Here is a 19301-nt window from a genome sequence, read left to right on the forward strand (position 1 = left end):
CCCGGCCCCGCCCCGCGGGGGGAGGAGGGAGGAGGCCGCGCGGCCGCCATGTTGTTGTGTCCGTGAGGCGGCGACGGCGGCCCCGAGCCCGCAGCGACCCCGGCCTCGGCAGGACGCCGCGCCCCGGCACGGGCGGGGGCTCCGCGCCATGCCCTGCCCAGCGGTAAGGACCCGCCGGGGTGCCCCTTGTCCTGCAGCGGGGAGGGCCGGCCCGCCGCGCCGGGGCCTGGCGGAGCGCGGCCGCGCTGTCACTGAGGGCCGCACACGCCCCCTCGGCTGCGGGTGAGGGGCGGCGGCGGGGCCGGCACGGCGCCCTCGGCTCCGCTCCGCTCGGGCGGCAGGAGGAGGAGGAGGAGGAGGCGGCCCGGCTCCGCGGCCGCGGTGCGGCGGCCTCTCATCCCCGGGCGAGCGGCGATGCCGGGCGGGCCGGGGCCGGGCCCTGCGCTGCCGGGTTCGGGCGGCCGGGGCAGGGTGGGCTCCCCGGGGCAGAGGAGCTCCTACTGCCCGTGGGCCTCGCCCGACGCTGCCGCCCCCTGCCCGGCCCGTGGGGGTGGCCGGTCCCCGGTGAGCCCGGCCGGGGATCGTCCCATGCCGCTGGCAGCCTCTGCTCGGCTGCTCCGGCCGCTGGGGCTGTGGTGTCAGCAGTGTTCAGCTGCCCTTGCGCGTGCGGCCGAAATTCCTGTTCCTTTTCTAAGTGGGACTTTTTAAGACTTTTTATTTATATGGTTTTGGGGCTTTAATTACGCCTCTTTCCCTTGTTCCTTTTAACAGTCCTGTTCTTTCGCTGGGATATGAGCAGATGTTGCCCTTCCCTGGTAAGTGCTTTGCCCCCCAACGTGGAGTTTAAGTTTGTGCATTGAAGTTGTTCCTGCTCTTGCTCTTTTAGAGACTGTCTTCTTGATCAGCAGATGAGACCTGGTGTTTCTTCACAACTTTATACAGGAAACTGATTTCTTTCCTTTCTGTGCACACTTCCCTTACTGTGGGAAGGTTGGGTGTGAGCTTGTAACTCTTGCAGACTTCAGGTCTTGTAGGCACTTTTCTGTGTGCTTCACCTGTTTGTTTTCTTGTGTGATGTAGCCATGTGCAATAAGGCTTTCTTTTAGAAGGAAAGAACTTGGCTAGTGAATCATGTCAGGTAGTGCTGAGTGGAAGCACAGCTTGGCTTTCTGATGAATATAAAAGCATATTTATATTATTTATATTATAAAGGTGAGTCTACTGGGAAGGGGTGGCAGCATGACAGAAGGAGCTATGACAGGTTTGTTGTAGTACCTGTCACGCTCTGAGCTTCAGATAAAGAACTGAGATGCCTTTTGTCTGCTACTAAAGCATGTGGTATTTGGAAATGAACTCTTTTGGTAGAGATGAAGGAGGTTTTATGAAGGAGTGCTTGTAAACTGGAGGGGAGGAGGTTGACATCTGACACCTGCTTTGCTTCAGCTGTTACTGATTACAGTGGGCTTGGGAGATAGAAGTGGTGCTTTCTTCCCTAGCACAGGAAATACTGGGCTGCAAGTGTTGAAACTTTGTGCAGATAAGTGAAGGCGGGGCATGAGGTTCTAAAGTGCTTCAGTGACAAGTGGTTCTGTGCCTGCTCTGGAGCTTGGAGAAGGGCAAAGGTGCACCAGCAGTGATACGGCTCTGCACTGAAAGGTGCTCCTGTCCCACTTCAGGTTGTAGGAATGATAAATGGAGAGCCAAGCTGAATCCTCTCACTGGCAGTGCTATAGCTGCCTGTCTGGGGTACTGTTAGTATCTATTGCATGAACTGTCTGCACTAGCAATTATTAAAATATCATTGTTAACCTGCTCAAGGAACAAGTCATGCAACCCACAAATGATACCACAAAAGTGGAATAGGTCAGCTTGATAAACTCTCATTTCATTTTATTTATTTATTTTCCATTAAAATGGCCATCTGCAGCTGGAGGAGACAGAAATGGAGCCTGCCCAGGCTTCTGAAATAGAGGATACAATATTTTATCTCAGATCTCATTCCACCTACATGCAAGCCAGGATGATGGAGAGAAGTATGTTGTCAGCTTGCAGGAGTAGGAGGAACATGGCTGTGCAGTACTTTGTTGGCAAGTAACCTGGAAAAAAAGGAGTAACTTAGGAGAAGGGGATCTTTGGGCTGCCGGAGTAACAGGCAGGAGCCTGGCAGGTCTGATGGGACAGGGAAGAGGAATTGTCTCTGTGGAGGAAGTGGCTTGGCATCCAGCATGGAGTTTGAGATCATTTCACCAGCGCAGCTCAAAGGGCTGTGAAGGCTGTTCCTGCTCTGGTGGCTTCCTACTGGGAATTGTAACTGGATACAAGAGGATAGGACTCTTCCAGTTGGTGTGGATGGTGTCTTCAGAGCTCGTGACTCCAAACAGCCAAATTAGTGCTTGTCAGATCCTGTGAACCAGAATGAAACATCCAGATACTTAAACATGCACATGTTTCATAGTAGCTTTCACTGGCTGAATCAAAGTAATGTCATGTTTCTCTCAAAATAACCTGTTAGATACTGAATTGCCCCAGAAATAAAGTGCAACTGTTCTGCATTTGTCTGCAGCCTGAGTGGCTGGTGGTGTAAAGATCTGCCTGTGAGGTCCAGTGTGGGTTTTAAACTCTGAGAAATGAGCTTCGTGTCCTGTAACTTCAGCCCTCTTCTAGGTATTGGTGCCGTAACTTCCCAGTGCTGTCAGGAAAGCTTTAGGGATTTGCTTAGGGCTTAGTTTGTGCTGTAATTCTTGTGAAAAACTGGATTGTTAAAAGGCAAGTACTTCTTTCTTCGTGGTGCTTCAAAATTTCAGGGTGACTGAGTGGTTTGCATGAAAAACCTCAAAGCGAAGTTAGTGACAAAGGGAAGACCTCGAAGTGAAGTCAGTGGCAATTCAGGAATTGGAAATGCTGACAGTTTACTGCTGCTGTTTACTGTGCCCAGCAAAGAGCTGGAGCCCTCAGCTCCTGCTGCTTTTCAGCTTCTACCTTGGATGCCTTAGCCCCGAATGGGTGCAGGATTGCTGTGTGCATTGCAAACGTGTCAGCTGCTTGTAGGATGGGCAGAGGTCACAAACCACAGCCTCCTTTGGTGTCAGCTGGCCTTTTCTGGAGGGCAGCTTTAGCAAAACAACCCCAACTTTGTCCCTTTGCTTTGAGCAGTTGAGAAGCGCTGACGGAATGGACTTGATACCCCAGAAGGGTAAACTGGAGCGTGAGTTGCCCCAACCTGTTCTTCCCCTCACCTGTTTAATAGTTGCTGTAGTGGTGTCTTGAAAGTGACCCCCAGGTGGCTGTAAGCTTTCAGGGGCAGCGTGTCATCCCTCAAGGAAGGCCTCGAGTCCATTCCTGCTGCTCAGAGCTACAGGGAGGAACCAGCCTGTAGCAGCAGGGAAGAAATGCAGCGTGATCTTGTTGCAAGCAGTGGTATCTCTGACGTTCAGTCTGTTATGAGGTGTCAGGTTGTGCTGCTCTGAGCCACAGGTGCCCTGTTCTCCTTCAGGAAGTACCAGTGTGTACCTGGAAGTGAGGCTTGGGCCTGCAGAGCCATGCAAAGTGAGCTGGGGAGGAAGGGAGGGAGGGCAAACAGGCAGCTTTCTGGAATGTTGGTTGAAATGGAAAAGCTGTTTCTGGAGTCATGGATGTCCAGCATGAAGCACTGTTTGTAAAGGCTTCGCTTAAAACACAGTTTGCTGATGCCTGGCTTTGGTTTGTCTTCTGAAACTCCTCAGACTTGAAATCTTCAGGTGAAGTCTTGAAAGCAGCAGTTGTTTTGACACGTGAGTGTGGCTGCAGGTTGAGTTGGTAACTGGACGTGCTCTGTAGGGCTTCCTGGGGGCAGCTGAATACTTCAGAGGCCCTGATCCTCCTCATGGGTATTAATGCTGAAAATAGTTGCAACAAGGTAACCATGGTAAGATCCATCTGGACATTTTTTTGGAATTTGTGTGTGTACATGCATGAGTGACACAGCTGATGGTGTTGTAATAGCTGTCATGGTGGTGGTGGAACTCTTCCAAACTCTGATAAGGAAGGGAGGAAAATCCCAGGCTCTCCAAGAGACTTCCTAAATATGGTGTTCTTGGCCTTCCTTGGGGGAGCTGCGTGTCGGAAGACTTGAGCTGGTTGTTCCTTGTTTAGTGATATTGTAACTAAACTTATCCAAGCTGCTGTATTGAATTATTGCCATTTCTGAAAAATTATTACCTTGAATAAGACTTCAGTGGAAGTTGATTTTGGAGTAGTAAATCCATTAATTTTCCTCTTGATTAGGAATGCAGTGAAGAGCTGTAAAGCAGCATTGGTGGGCTGGCTTGGGGACAGGCAGTTGTACATAACCACTCATGCCAGTAATGAAATGTGTCCTCAGTAACACAAACAGGTCCTAAGCAGTATCAACCCCCTTTTTAAAGAGAAAATGAACCAAAATACTGAATTGTAAATACTTCAAAATGCAACTTTGCAGTTGGGCGTTTATTGAAGGAGGGCAGAACATCAAAGAAACTGAGGCTTGGAGGAGCCCTGGGAGGTGACAAGCAAAGCAATTTGTCCTTGGCCTTGCTCAGCACATCTGGCTGTTGTTTGCAGCGTTCGTTGCGATGGGCTCACAAACCACAATGGAAATGGGCTGGGCTTGCTGTAGAGAGCTTCATCCAGGTGCTGATGGAGCTGATGCAGTCCCTGACTTCTGTGGCATTGGTTGTTCACCACCTGATTCTGCAGCGTGCAGGGGGTCAGCTTCAGAGTTTATTCCCTGTCTGGTGAAGCCTTAGAACTAGTGCTAGATGAGCTTAGCTTGGACAATTACCCTGTCACCTGTGGAATCAGCTTGAAGCTAATGAAATGAGAACCTTGGTGTTAGTCCCTGGCTACTTAGGAAGAGCTGGGCTTCCTGAAGGGCAGCAAGAACAGACCATCCCCCTGACTGGGGTGTGTTCTTCAGAGGGAGAGCCATAACAGGGAATGTTCAAATCTTTGGACTTCTGGGACTGGACAGCAGGGAAGGCTGCCATGAGGCTCAGAGCTTCCAGAACATGGTCTGGAAGGCAGTGAATATCCATGTGGGAAAGACTTGTATTCTGTTGCTGTGATATTTAACTGTCTTCTTCCATCCTGTGTGTTGCTCTCAGGCTGTGTTTTCTGTGCTCACCTCCTTTCGATTTTATTCCAAAAACTCCTGCATCATCTGCAGAGTGGCCTCGTCTTGGGTTAGTTTCAGAACTGAAGTTATTCTTTACTGGGCCTGTCTCTAGCAAATATACCAGATTTAACCTCTCAGGTCCTGCTTGGTTTAGCCCTTACTGAGATAAGAATTGAAAAAGACTTTTTCCACTGTAATTTATGCTGCCTACATTTCAAATGGACATCATTGTCTTAGTAACTTTACTTCCTGGATGTGTTTCTGCCTTGCTGTGAGCACACCAGGCCCATGGCTAAGACTTCTACCTAAGGCTCTTGTACCCTATTTTAAGAAAGATTTTCATCAGGGAAAACCAGTGAAAATGGTATAAATCTTTCTTTAACTTAGATTTCTGAAAACAAAGTAGCATGAAATAAATCTCTAGGGTGCCTGTCTGTATGATGAAGTCTTTTGTATATATAAGTCTAATAGTCTCTAAGTATTTTGGATTGTTCTGGTACTCTGAGGTTTAGTTTCTGGAACATGTAATCAGTATGGGGGGAAGTAATACACTTCAGGTTGAATTTGTGGAGGAAGGCTGCTGCACTGCCATAATTAAGTCTTTGTAGTTTTTCTTTCGAATACCAGAGATTTGTGCACTGGTATAGACATTATTTATAGAAACACTGGTAGAACAGTTTTGTGTTGCCCTTTTGTGGGCCTCGTTTACTTCTCCAATTTTGGGACTGCAAACCAGGGCTGTAATCAAAGCATTAATTTTGTGGTGTTACCTGAAAGGACAGAGAAATAAAAACAGTTTATTTTTCCCTGTACCTTTAAAGGAGGGTTTTGACTTCTCTATCAGCCAGGAAAGGGCAGACTGCTAACAAAATGAGACTTGTTTTCTTCAGTGCTGCTTTTTCTGCTTGTGGAAGTGCCTGAGGGGAGCTGCTGCTGGGCACCTGAGGGAGGAGAGGGCAGAAATCCTGTCTGTGTAGGTTGACATGGAGTCTGTGAAGACCAGATGCACTTGGTTGGTTTCCTGAGTGTCCTTGGAGAGCGGAGCAAAGGCAGGACTCGCTGCAGGGCATCTCCCCAGCTCGCCCTGAGAGCAGCCTTTCACACAGGGCTCATGTGCATCATAAGACTCCCAGGCCCTGGGAGTCTGACTCCTCAGTTCCTCTGAGGTTTGACTGTTCTGGGCAAGTAGGATTCTTATTTTTTGGGGTTTCTGTACAGCTGGTGGCAGAATTTCAAAAAACAGACGGAAAATCAGATCTTCCCTTGAGTATCTTCCCTGTCATGTAGAGTTTAGCACTGTCTAGGCCAGGGGTAGAGTACCAGAATACTGATTTCTGGTTTTTCAGTTGCTAGGAATAGTAGTTGAAAGTATTGAAGAGTTGAGTGAAACTGAAGGGTGGATTAAAGAAGCTATAACAAAAAGAGTGAGAACACAGAGATTAAGAACAATCTATTTGAACTGTACTGGTGGAACTATGGCTGTGGAGTCTTAATACCTTCCACATCCTACACAGGATGTAACTTCAGGTACTTTTGAAGTGAGGCCTCAGTTTTGTACAGGAGATGTCAGAAGGATCCAGTCCAGCAGCTGACCCACGCCTTCCACATCCTACACAGGATGATATCTGAGTAAAGTAACTTCAGGTACTTTTGAAGTGAGGCCTCAGTTTTGTACAGGAGATGTCAGAAGGATCCAGTCCAGCAGCTGACCCACCACTGAGCTCTGTCCTGTCACTCTCATGATACCACTGTGCCCATTCAAAATGAGTTTAAGTCCAAAGCTACTCATGGAAGTGGCTGCCATTAGGTCTGGAATTGGTGGAAAGTTTCCTTGGTATTTCTAGGATTGGAATTGGTGGAAAGCATTTCCCTGGAATGTGCTATACAGTATTTAGGAGGGACCCAGCAGCCTGGCTGTCCCTGTTCTCCTTGGGGAGGACAGGAGGAAGCCAGTGGCTGTCTGATTTCATCTCTCAGAGCCATAATTGACCTAAATGTGTACCTGGGAAAGCTTTGCTTGTTCCATTGCTGTCTGCAAGCATGTTTCCATGCTATCATGGAAACTTAAACCAGAGAGAGATGAGCTGCTGGGGAGTTGTGCTGGTTGATGCATCCTGGTGGGGCTGGAGACCTTTGCTTGGAGACCTTTGCAGACCTAGTGCTGGATGTGCTGCAGCTGGAATCTGTCTGGAGTTTCACCTGCATCCAGCCTTTGGTGTCTTCTCCAATTAAAATTACTGTTGTCAAAGCTGACTTCTGCTGTTCTCTGGGTCTCTAAGTTCAGGCTTTTTAAATACTTGCCTGTCTCCTGGCAAAGAACAGATGAGCCAAAATTAGAGGCAGTGAGAAGAAAACTCACCTGCCATATCACAGAGCGGCTTGGCTTAAAATTTAATGTGAGGGCATTTCTCTGAACTCTCTGCAGCCAGGTTGCTGTGGTCTGACAAAGTAGAAACACCTTTCTTTTAAGTGTTTTGACCTGATAACTTTGATTTTTTTTAATTGGTATATTTGAATTTTCTTTGTTTCCTTTTTATTCACTTCTGAGAACAAATACTTAGTATAGTGTAGGCATGGTTGAACTTTTGATCCAAGAAACCTGACTAAAATGTCTAAGCAGATTGCATTTTTAGATTATTTTGATTATTTTCCTTTAATAAATGGAAGCTTGAAAGCAAATGAAGTGTACTTAATGTAAACTTGCAAATTTACTGCCATTGCCTGCAGAACTTTTCTTTCCATCTAAACATTGTGTATGGTTTTTTAAGAGTGGATAAGCTTCCCATCAAATTAATGACTAATCCTTATCAAACAAATGTTCATCTTTACAATTAGAGAACAGGAATGCTTAATTGTCTGCTGATTGGTGAACATACTAGTCATGAGTACATTTGAGAATTCAGATTCTTAATTTTCTCTCGCTGCTGGTAGCAGGAATTTGCTGTGAACAGGGCATTATATTCTGGTTGGATACCCATTATAATTAAATTATCATCTTTGTCTATGTTCAGTGAACCTTTCTTTGAGTAACTTCCAAAAGAATGCACCTTTTTGCACTTTGGGAAAATCTGAACTCTCTGAGGAAAAAGGAGGAAGATGGAACAAGGTAAATATTTTGAGGTCTGCTCAGCTTTCCTTGTAGGTTTGGCTGATGGATTATGGTCAAGGCACAGTTGTGTTCTAATGCAGAATACAATGGCTTGCTTGTTTTCTTTTACTTTGGGCTGGAATCTCTTAATCCCTTCAGACTCAAGCATGAGTATCACATGATTTGGAGGTGTTTGGTTAGTGTACTTCACTGCTGCAGAGCATCCCTGGATGTAACAGATGACTAAATTGGGACTGCACAGAGAAGCCCCATGGAAATTTTCAGTTTTGGAGATCCATGGCCAAGTGTTTAGTATTTTGGGCTGTGTTGTGTTCTGGCAGAGCCATCTGGTCAGTTAGACTTGTCAGCAAGGAAGGAGATCAGATACCTGCTCTGAATTTCCAAATTCATTAGAAAAAGGATTCCAGCTTCAATGTACTGACACTGTACCTGAGTGTTCAGTATCCTACAATGTTCAAATCATTACAAGGGAATTTGGGGCAAAACCTCCTTGCGGGAAAACTGGTGGCACAGCTAATTGTAGGTGCTTCTTTTAGTGTCTTGACCACATGGGGCATCAGTGGATATAGAGCTGTGTAAGTAACACACATGAACCCTTGTTAAAGCAAACGAATAATAAATATTCATTAACAGTGAATTTCAAAAAGCAGTAGCTCCCTGTATAGCTGTCTGATGGTACCAATGTGCCTGGTCACTGTCATGTTGCTCTCCCCCCCTTCAGTTCTGCAGGCTTTAGAAGCTGGAACCAAAATGCCTTGCACTTGTCAAACTGGAATTTTGGCTTTTAAATAACAGGCTGAATGCTGACACTTGATGAAGGTGACTGCTAAACACTGACCTGGGGAGAGGACTGGGCAAGGGGTTTTCTAAAATAGCACAGGATTCCCTAAAGTGCTGAAATACGGTAATGAATTGAGAATGGCAGAAAGATTGCAGTGAGTTAGAAAATGGTGGTCTTGACTCTTGGTGCTGCTTTTGCAGAATTCTGTCTGTTAAGCACAAGATCAGGGCAGTGGCCTCACTCCCTGGTTCTGCCTGCAGCTGGAGGTGGCTGCCTCCCAAGGTGTTCCACTCGCATCAGAAGAATTGCAGAGATAATTGGGCCACTGGAATCGTGGTGACTCTATACTTAGCTCATTACTCCAGGCAAATTATCCTTTCCTTCTCCAGTGTTGACTGGCAGGCTGGAGAGCTGTCTCGCTTTTCATTGCTGGGGCATTCCAACTCCTCTGCAGTGTTCTCACTGTACAGGCACTTCTTCCCATGAAGTCTTGAAGGGCTGGCGAAAACGGAGCAGCTCAAGGGTCTGAGGGTGAGAGTTCTAGGATAATGCACTGAGGAGTCAGCAGTGCCAAACCTGCTCTTGTAATCAGCAGGGAGTAGGAAGCAGTCTGGAAACCTGCTTGGTGCTCTGCTTACCTGTGTAGGGTGGTTGGATTCATCACTACCACTGCTGATGCCTGGGCTGGGTGGGTCTGGTGGAGTCAGCCTGGGGAGTTGTGGACAAAGAGTTTTGCTTCATTTGACAAGTGTAAGACTGGTATAGCAAAGACAATAAGAGCTATTCTTGCTTTCTCTGTGGAGCGTGGATTTTTACTAAGCTGTTTGTGTACGGTCCCAGTTGTGCTCCCCTCCTTGCAGGGTCACACCCAGAGAGCAGCCCCATTAAAACTAATGGTGCTGTTGCATCATGTCCCAGCCCGCCGTGGTCCCATTCAGCACTCAGGTATGAAGACTTTTCCTCTTGCATAAGGCACCTTGATTTGCTTGGGTTGGGGAGGAAGCACTTGGCAGCTCCCTAAAGAGTAAGTTATAAGCTGCTGTGTCCTGTAGCTTATTTTTCTAAACATTAGTATTTTAAGTTATTGTCCAGCTTTCTAAACTGTACCAGTGCCCAAAGCTGGACCACTGCTCACAGAGGCAGGGATTACCTGAGCAGCCCTTGCGATGCAGATCCTTTCCTGCTTCCAGCATGCTTCTCTCTCACAGACCCAAATTATTTGGTATTCAGAGCAGAGACCTAGTAGGGCTAAGCCTCACGTGTTTTAACATATTTCAAGATCCCCAGGACTGCAATATGGCTTAATCTACTTTGTCTCCTTTCAATTTCTAAGTATTTCTAACTACTGTTAGGGGTTTTTTTCTGGTTCTTCTAACAAAATTCAGCTTTTGGTTTCATTGTCAACCCTTACTGCCATATATCAATCCCAGCAGACCAACTTGTGTAGTAGTTAAGAAATTATTTTTCTATAAATATGCTATAGATCTAGTAATGTACATTGAGATAAAGTGACTTCATGAAGGCAAGGAGTGGTCAGTTAAAACATCCCTTGTCCAAAAAAATTGGTCTGAACTGACTCGGATCCTGAAAAGGACAGGAAAAGACTGAATGTTTTTGTGCAAGAAGTGAGCAGGGGGGCTGGGGAGAATTTAGTTTAACTTAAAGAAAGGCCTAATGCCAAAACCTGATTTATGCACTTCAATTCCACAATTTTTATGCTGCCTCTTGCCAAGACAATTAAAGAATTCCTGGAGCTGATCTGGATTTCCAGGCTGGGTTTGGAAGGTGATAACCACTTCTGCAGGTGCAGAGAACACTCCAGTCTCTTCAGGTAGGCTGATGAGTCTTGGTGGTTTCACTGCTGACATATTTGATTTTCAGGAGTCTGGAGATGGGGCTGTGGAGCACGTTTGTGGTGCACTTGCAGGTGTAGCCAGCTTGTGTTTTGCCGCTTGTGAAAGGTCAATTTTTAAGCTTCCATGGGTTGATTAACAGTCAACTTTAAACTGGTGTTGCAGTACCTGTTTTCTAGAGCTTCAAAACTCCTGTTTGACTCTGGAAAACTGAGGAGGAAGAACTTAGGTCCGTGTGTGTGGTTGCTGTTCTTAAGATCTGCTTAATTATTTGTAAATAATTAAAATGTGGAAGGTGAAGGAATACCCTGGGGTCAATTCAGAGGGGGCTTGTGCAGCTGTGTGAAGATAATTTTGGTAGGAGAACTCCATGCATCCATCATGCCTGCAAAAGAAAACACAGCCAGCACCTTGACTGAATAGCAGTCAGTCAGGTTGTGCCGTTGTGTTCTCCCCTGGGTCACCCTTTGGTGAGTTGTTGAAAGACTTGACTTAGCAGAGTTGGTACGTGTTGAAACAAATTTGATGGCTTGGAACTTGTCTGAAGAGTCTGTTGCTTGTTAGGTGACTCCCGAAGGGCCATGACCCCTAAAAATCATGACTTGGTTACTTTGATTTTTCTTTTTAATAACATTTTAACCAGAACTCAGAAATGAAACAACAAACCCAGAGTTTATTGCTTATAAGAATGTGAAGGAGAAAGTGTGAACCTTCCTGTGGAGCTGGGAATCCACAGATCATGCTGGGTGAGTGACAGCTCAGCCTCTACACGGAATTCAGAGCATCTTTGCCACGTTATAAAAAGCTTGTTGCCTGGTGCTGATATGTTCCTCCAACACTGAGCTTTTTGTAACCTTTAAACTCCAAGTATAGGATAAGAATTTATCCTGTTAAAACCTGCATTTGTTTGAAGAGTTAACTCCTGCTTGTTCACCTCTGTCCTACATCTCCAGATCTCAGTTATTTAAATACCAAGGTGTGTGTCACTCAAAACCTACCTAGCCAGTGGGTTCTTCTTTACCAGAAAAGTAAATGAGACCTGGAGTGAACAAGCAGCTGTGCCTGTCTTGCTGCACCTTTCTCATTCTTCAGTTTTGCTTATGGAACTGCTAAATCAGGATTTAGGAGTTGGTCTGCTGGTGAGTTTTTGTGAAATCCTGGAAATTTCTTGAAATACTTGAGATAAGTGTCTATCACTTATCTTGAAGTGATATATTTTACATTGTATCTGATGACAATTCTGCAGGTGTGCTTTTTGGAGAGGAATGGGGAAAAGTCCTTACTAATATCTCATCTACACAAAATAGGCTGGGTGAATGCTCTACCATATGCTGGAATATCTTCAAAATGGTAGGTTGGATGGAAGGGTCCAAAGGCTTCAACTCTGAAGTAAGGAATGAATCTTTTAGTTTGTCTAGTTAGGTGTGTCCTGCTTTGAAGCCTCAGTGAATTGTCAAGTGGAGAAGTAGCAGATTAGCTTGGTGTTACACAGTAGGCTTGAATTAGATCCTTTTTTAGTACTTAGAGGTGGCTTGGTGCAAACCTTTCACAGAGCTGGTGCTCTTACTGAGCTGCTGGAGGGGCATTAAGTTCATCACAATTCCAGTGTTGTTCTTTCTCTTCCTTCCAGTGCCTTAACTCCTTGTCACAAGTGACAGAGTGACAGTGCTCCTTGCAGACCCATTTGAGGTAGAAATCTTCAGCTCCACCTGTGTTGTGTCAGCCTGGTGCCTGCTCAGAGTTTATCAAGCAGTCTTAGTGCTGTGCTCAGCATGGCTACACTGATACTCTGAAGGGGTTTTAACCTTTAACCAGGCTGGCTGCAAGTGAAGCATTTAACAAGTATTTTTGCAGTGTTTTGCTGTATTTCTGTGCTGAAAAGGTACCTGTGCTGATGGTGCTGGCTTAGAGCAGCCTTCACTTGACACAGAGCTGTGAAGGATTTCAAATTGTCCTTCAAAAATGCAGCTCCTGAAACTGTTTTGTGTCTGAGGTACTGTTTTGTATCTCAAGATGTACTTGAGATTTATGTAGGAAGTGGAATCAGATGCATTCCTTTTCCTCAGAACTGTGAATCCTTCACTTGGCTGTGAAGGATTTCAAATTGTCCTTCAAAAATGCAGCTCCTGAAACTGTTTTGTGTCTGAGGTACTGTTTTGTATCTCAAGATGTACTTGAGATTTATGTAGGAAGTGGAATCAGATGCATTCCTTTTCCTCAGAACTTTTATTAATTGTTAACTGAAGCAGTTGAATTGCTGGGTTTTGTTTAGCATTTATGGTAAGATTTGGTATGTTGCTTGATAAACGTTCATGTGTTTTTGCACAGATTGTGCTTACTCCTTGTGGTTTTTGGAGTAGTGGGCTGTTGGATTTGTGGATTTAAGATGCTTATGTATTTAATTCAGCAGTGAGAACTAATGCACTGAAACTTCATCCTGGAGAGTTACTTAGTAACAGTGTTTGTCCCTGAGCTACAAAAAATAATGCTAAGGAAATCAGCAAGGTTAAATGGAAATTGTACAAAACACAAATGTGTCTATTTCAGAGCCTCTGCTAGAGATAATAAAGCCTTCAGTGGTTACTGTGCTCAGGCACAGACTCCTCTTCCCCTATAGAATCAGGACTTGCCGTTCTTATCTCGGAGTTACATTTGAGCTTGGCTGTAAGCAGAGTGATTCCTCTGAGCTCCCCATCAAGCTCCGAGGTGCGATTCCCTCCGGAGCTATCCCAGGGAGGGCAGAGCATGGCTGGGTGTGCTGGCTGTGAGTTACTGCAGAGCACTGGCAGCCCTCTGCCGTAGGGTTACATATCCGGCTGGGAGGTCAGGCCGCTCTGCCAGCACACTTAATCTAGTTTTGATTTGTCAGGATCTCAAAGACAGAAACAAAAAGCACTTTGTCCTGGCTGCTCTGGAAGACTGACACTTGAATGGCTCTTTGCATTGTCTATTCAGCAGTGTTGGAGCACTGCTGTGCAGTGAGCACATTGTTGTGTGGCAGTCACTCCTCTGGGCAGCTCACAGCTTTGCTGAGCATCTCAGAGCAGCAGCTTCACATGAGCCACTTGTCTGACCAGCTCCAAGGTCAGCCTCGGCAGCGGCACTCAGGACACTTCCATGGCAACTGGTGGCCCTTGAGCAGTCAGTCTGTGCCAGGGCTCACTGCTGCCTTCGTCACCCCCTGGCTGGAGCTCCTGCCCCTCGCTCCAGTGAGAGCACACTGTCACTGGAGGTTCTTTTTCGTCAGTGCTGAAGAAGCTCCAGAGGATCTCTGGAGGTGTGGTGGTCTCTCCAGAGAATCATTTATGCTTATTTATGCTTTGTTGCTGGGATAATATGACAGAATATTTTTGAAATATTGCAATCTATGGTCTAGTACTTTTTAAAAAAGATTGTAATAAACCTTTCTTCAGAGCTTATTCCAAGTGTCAAGATACAGGAAAAAAGCCTGTGTCTTTACCTCACTGTATAGTTTTCCTGTGGCCGTTTTCTGAAGCTGTGATTGTCAGGTCTTTTAATTTTTGATATGTATGAGAGCTCTGTGGGAATTTCCCTAATACTTGCAGGTGATCCTGAAGTATTTGGTTTATCTTTACGTAGTTGAGCTTGGTTTCCTACTATTTATTCCATGCTGTTTAGGTTTCTGTTTGCATTTACCTCAGTTAAACAATAATAATTAACTCAAAGCATTGAACTGATGCAGTTATCATATTGGGAGAACAAACCAGTAACCATAATGCAATAAGCATTATTGCAACTTCCTGGTAATGAAAATTCCAGTAGCAGAGTACTTGATTTAATTTTTAAGCTTTGAGAAAATAGTTGTGATAAAATGACTTTATAACTGACTTTCACTTAGCTGCTTAATGCTAGGAAAAAGCTTGGGGTGTGAGGAAGAGCTGTGGTGGCTTTGTTAACAGAGGGAATGTCTGAGCTCTTGTTCACTTTTGAACCCCTGCAGTGTGCAGCTATATTTTTAAATGACTGATGCTTCCCCAGACAGTCTGCATGACACTGTTTACTCCCTTCTACTGAGTCCTAAGTGTTTTTAAGCTGGAAACTGTGGAGTTAAAGGAGCTTGGATATTGCTGCCCTGTTCTCCCACCAGACCACACCGCTGAATCGAGTGTGTGTCTGTCTTCTGAAGTGTGTGGTGAAAATAGGTAAGAGCTGCTCACTGAGGGATAGACTGTGGGACTGCTGAAAGGAGACAATATCTGACACAAAATCTGTCTGTTGCTGAGGAGAATCTGCCTTAAGGTCCCAGGGGCAGTTTTTGTATGCAGTTGCTGTGGGCATGGCACTGAGGATGCTTCCAGGAGAGACCAATCTCTCTTGGCTGTGCATGGCTTTGGCAGTTTCTTTGGCAGGAGAGCCTGGTTAACCAGCACAGCTGTAGAAGGAGCACAGCTGCAGCCTCTGAAGGGCCTGCTGAGCAGCCCTGAGGAACTTGGATGTGTTGTGTAAGGACAGCTCTGACTCGGTGGGAATGCAAGCACGTGGTTCAGCTTCAGCAGTGTCAGTGTACAAGCCAGAATGAGAGCTCCCAGCCTCAGCTGAGGGCAGCAGTTCAATCCCACTGCCCTCTTAGGTGGCATCACACCTTGGAAAGGTGGTTCCTACCTCATTCTGTGTTGTGCACTGATTGCTGGGCATTGAGGCAGCTGTGTGCTCTGCTGAGCAGCTGAGGGCTGAGTGGGCACTGCCTGCGGGGTGAGCACCTTGGGCTGACTCAGAGGCTCAGCTGTTCCTGCACACAGATGCTCCTCACAGGGCAGTGCTGCTCCATGCCAGCTCAGGAGCTTCTCACCTGACAGAAAGTTGCTCCAAAGTCAGCTTTTTGTAGTTTGTTGCTGAATTTTCTGTCAGTTTTACAGGTACTGCCATGAGATTTGTATCTTAAGTATTGGTATTTCGAGCAGTTATTGAAGAATTGAATGTTTGTGGAACAATAGTGGGTTTGCAGCCTGGGATATATGAACAGTATCATGGAATTGAACTATAGTATTAACAGAGCCATTCTAAATACACTGCAGCACTGCACTCCTGACAGTGATTGTGATGCCAGGCCTGGACTATGAATACATCCTCCATGTGCACATGAGCAGTTATTGAAGAATTGAAGTTGAATGCTTGTGGAACAATAGTGGGTTTGCAGGCTGGGATATATGAACAGTATCATGGAATTGAACTATAGTATTAACAGAGCCATTCTGAATACACTGCAGCACTGCACTCCTGACAGTGATTGTGATGCCAGGCCTGGACTATGAATACATCCTCCATGTGCACACTCATGTGAGAATGACAGGACAGCACGTGCTAGGTTTGAAGATAGTGTTTCTTTCCATTTGATAAGGAGTGTGGCAGGATTGTCCTTTGCTTCTGAGTGTTACACAGACTCGGTGCTCTGGGGCTGTCAGGAGTGAGTGCAAGCAGCAGGGGGAAATCTTTCCCTTGAATGAGAATTTCTGCAGTCCGTGCAGAGAAATCTGCTTCTGTTGGGCCTTTCATTGGCTATGTCATGTTAGGGAGATAGTTCTGGTTTTCTGTCTGCATGACAAGTCCATTATCTACCTTTGGTCTCCCAGGCTTTCCAGCTTTTCTTCTTGCTTAGTTTTTTAGCTTGCTTGTACTGTAGTTTATTCTTCATTGGGCAGGTTGTTAGAGGGGAACACCTGGTAAATAATACTTGTAGGCTCTGTAATGGATTGGTGTGAGCTGTTCAAATGTTTGCTGCTTTCTTACTCCTGACTGCTCCTCCTAATGTGAAGGAAGTATGGGGCTGTTCTGGACAGGAAGAAATGTGTGTCCTGGGAGCCAAACTGGCACTGCCAGGCATGGCTGTCCTGAGCAGTGAGGATGGACTTCACAGTGAGGAAATAATAAAGTACCAGCTCTGAACACCTTCCGAAGCTGCCTGGTCTTTTAAACATGCAAACTCTTCAGGCAATCTAGAGCTGGTTTGCCTGCATAATTTGCAGGCAGATTATGACCTGAAGGACACTTTGGTCTTTCTTTGGAATTGTTCTCCTCACTACCTGCAGGAGATACAAGTATTTCACAGAGCAGTGAATGTTTACTTGAAGCCACAATGCATCAAGTTCTATAGTGAAAAGTGTTAGTTTAGCTAAAGTGGGAGTGAGACAGCTTGGAATGCCAAAAGATGGGGCATTGCCAATGACTGATGAAGGATCTATACCTTGCTTCAGACTTCCCTTTCAGTAGGTGTCCTGGGGTTCTGATGGAGCTTAATGGACAGGTTGACTTAGTAGCAGAGACAAATGGTGACTTGCAGTGGGGTTGGCACTGTAAAAGAGGGAAATGTGAAGCCCTGACTTGCTCTTACTGCCCTGATTGCCATACCTGTGCAAGGCCTGCACATTAAATGTGGGCTGCTAGAAACCTCTGCCTTCTGTGGGAGCAGAGTGACTCCAGTTCCTCACTCCTGCTGCTTGAATTCCTGATTTCTCCTGGAGCAGCTTTGCTGTGCTGTCAGAGCAGCCTGCAGCCTTGCTCTGGGAACAGCACTGCTGTAGCAGTTGAGTGAGCAGTGGGAGCCTGAGTAAGTACCACTGGCTGTTTCTCAAGTCTGACATCACATCCAAGAATTAGATGGCTCTCTCTCACCATGGGGATAATGAAATAATTCCTGCTGTGTTATTCATTAACTCACATTTCATTCAATGGCTCCTAAGAGGATAACGAGTACGTTAGAGGTGAACTTGCATGAGACTTCTGACATCCTTTTGATAAGTTAAGTAAAAGTTAAAGCTGTGGCAGACAAAGCGTGGCACTGGGGCCTCACTGAGGCAGGTGGCTTGTGCTGTGTTACACAAACTGACTTGTGAGCTAATTTAGTGGGTTTTTTTGTCAATGGTTTCAAGAAAATAGCCTGCTTTAAAGTTGCTGCAGGAATAGCTGGTGCCCAGAGCCAGATGAGCTGGGCTTCCTGGTGCCAATGGCCATGGCTGATGAAGCTCCTGTGCCAGCTGGGAGTGCTGGTCTGTTCTGAAGGCTTGCCAGGGGTTTGTCTGTGCTGTGCAATTGAGCCAATAAACTAATATAAATAAAGATTAGGCTGTTTGTGGGAGGAATGATTGGATGTTCAGGTGTTGAACTATCTGTCTGATCTTTTGAGTATTGCTGTGAGTGTGCTGACATCAGTAGTTCATCCCCACAGGTGATAACTGAGGCAATTCTAAACAGAGGCTGTAGAAGGATGGGACACCTGAAGAAATCCAGAATTTCCAGGTGGCCCAATAAGATTTTAAATTACCTGGTATTTGTGGAAGCACTGGGTGAGGTGGCTTTATCTGGGAAGAAGTTGTAGGTGATGGTCTGGTGAGTCAGGCTGGTGCCATCCTGGAGAGGCAGGTGTGTCCCTGCCTGGTTGTGGGTTGTGGTCCTGGCTAGGAAGTTGCTGGGAACATTTCCAGGTGGGTGTAGAGTTATGGTTTGGGTGCTGAGTACACAACTCCAGGCCTGAGTGCTCGACTGCTGCTCAGACCCCTGGTAATGGAGTTGTATTTCCCAAACACAGAGCAGGAATACTAAAAAAATCGTGAGTATTCAAAAAACTGAACTCTGGACATCTGTTCTGGGCACAGAAGATCTTTCTGATGGCTTGAACTTGTACTATAATTTGGATTGGATGTTCAGGTGTCTAACTATCTGTCTGATCTTTTGAGTATTGCTGTGAGTGTGCTGACATCAGTAGTTCATCCCCACAGGTGATAACTGAGGCAATTCTAAACAGAGGCTGTAGAAGGATGGGACACCTGAAGAAATCCAGAATTTCCAGGTGGCCCAATAAGATTTTAAATTACCTGGTATTTGTGGAAGCACTGGGTGAGGTGGCTTTATCTGGGAAGAAGTTGTAGGTGATGGTCTGGTGAGTCAGGCTGGTGCCATCCTGGAGAGGCAGGTGTGTCCCTGCCTGGTTGTGGGTTGTGGTCCTGGCTAGGAAGTTGCTGGGAACATTTCCAGGTGGGTGTAGAGTTATGGTTTGGGTGCTGAGTACACAACTCCAGGCCTGAGTGCTCGACTGTTGCTCAGACCCCTGGTAATGGAGTTGTATTTCCCAAACACAGAGCAGGAATACTAAAAAAATCGTGAGTATTCAAAAAACTGAACTCTGGACATCTGTTCTGGGCACAGAAGATCTTTCTGATGGCTTGAACTTGTACTATAATTTGTTTTCCAGCCTTTAAAAAGTCCATTAACATACAGAACAGTGTGGGAGCTCTGGTGAGTGCTGTGGATCCTTAGCATAAGAGGTGCCTTAAAAGGAGCAGTGCAAGAAGGACTGACCTGCTTCAGGATTCCACACTGACTGCAGGGTTTAAGGAAAAGGACTGTGTGAAAAGTTCTGGGTTCAGGGAGTTTTGTCCTCCCCAGATCACTGGGTGAGGGTTTATGGGAAGA

General features: G+C 46.0%; 1 protein-coding gene across 8 annotated transcripts in view; it reads left to right on the plus strand.

Moving 5' to 3' along the window:
- Window positions 1–9: 9 nt before the first annotated feature.
- The window catches only part of MTMR3 (myotubularin related protein 3), a 75986-nt gene continuing 56694 nt past the window's right edge, over window positions 10–19301 (plus strand). For 6 of the 8 annotated variants that reach the window (XM_041420504.1, XM_041420509.1, XM_041420510.1 and 3 more), the window contains exons 1-2: window positions 11–163; window positions 772–815. The gene's annotated coding sequence lies outside the window, so the exon portion shown is untranslated. Of the gene's footprint in view, window positions 164–771; window positions 816–19301 lie in introns of all 8 variants that reach the window. The other 2 variants (XM_041420508.1, XM_041420505.1) reach the window with 2 other exon arrangements.

Source organism: Onychostruthus taczanowskii, unplaced genomic scaffold (genome assembly GCF_017590055.1).
Source record: "Onychostruthus taczanowskii isolate IOZ18803 unplaced genomic scaffold, ASM1759005v1 scaffold64, whole genome shotgun sequence".
Classification (NCBI taxonomy): Eukaryota; Metazoa; Chordata; class Aves; order Passeriformes; family Passeridae; genus Onychostruthus; species Onychostruthus taczanowskii.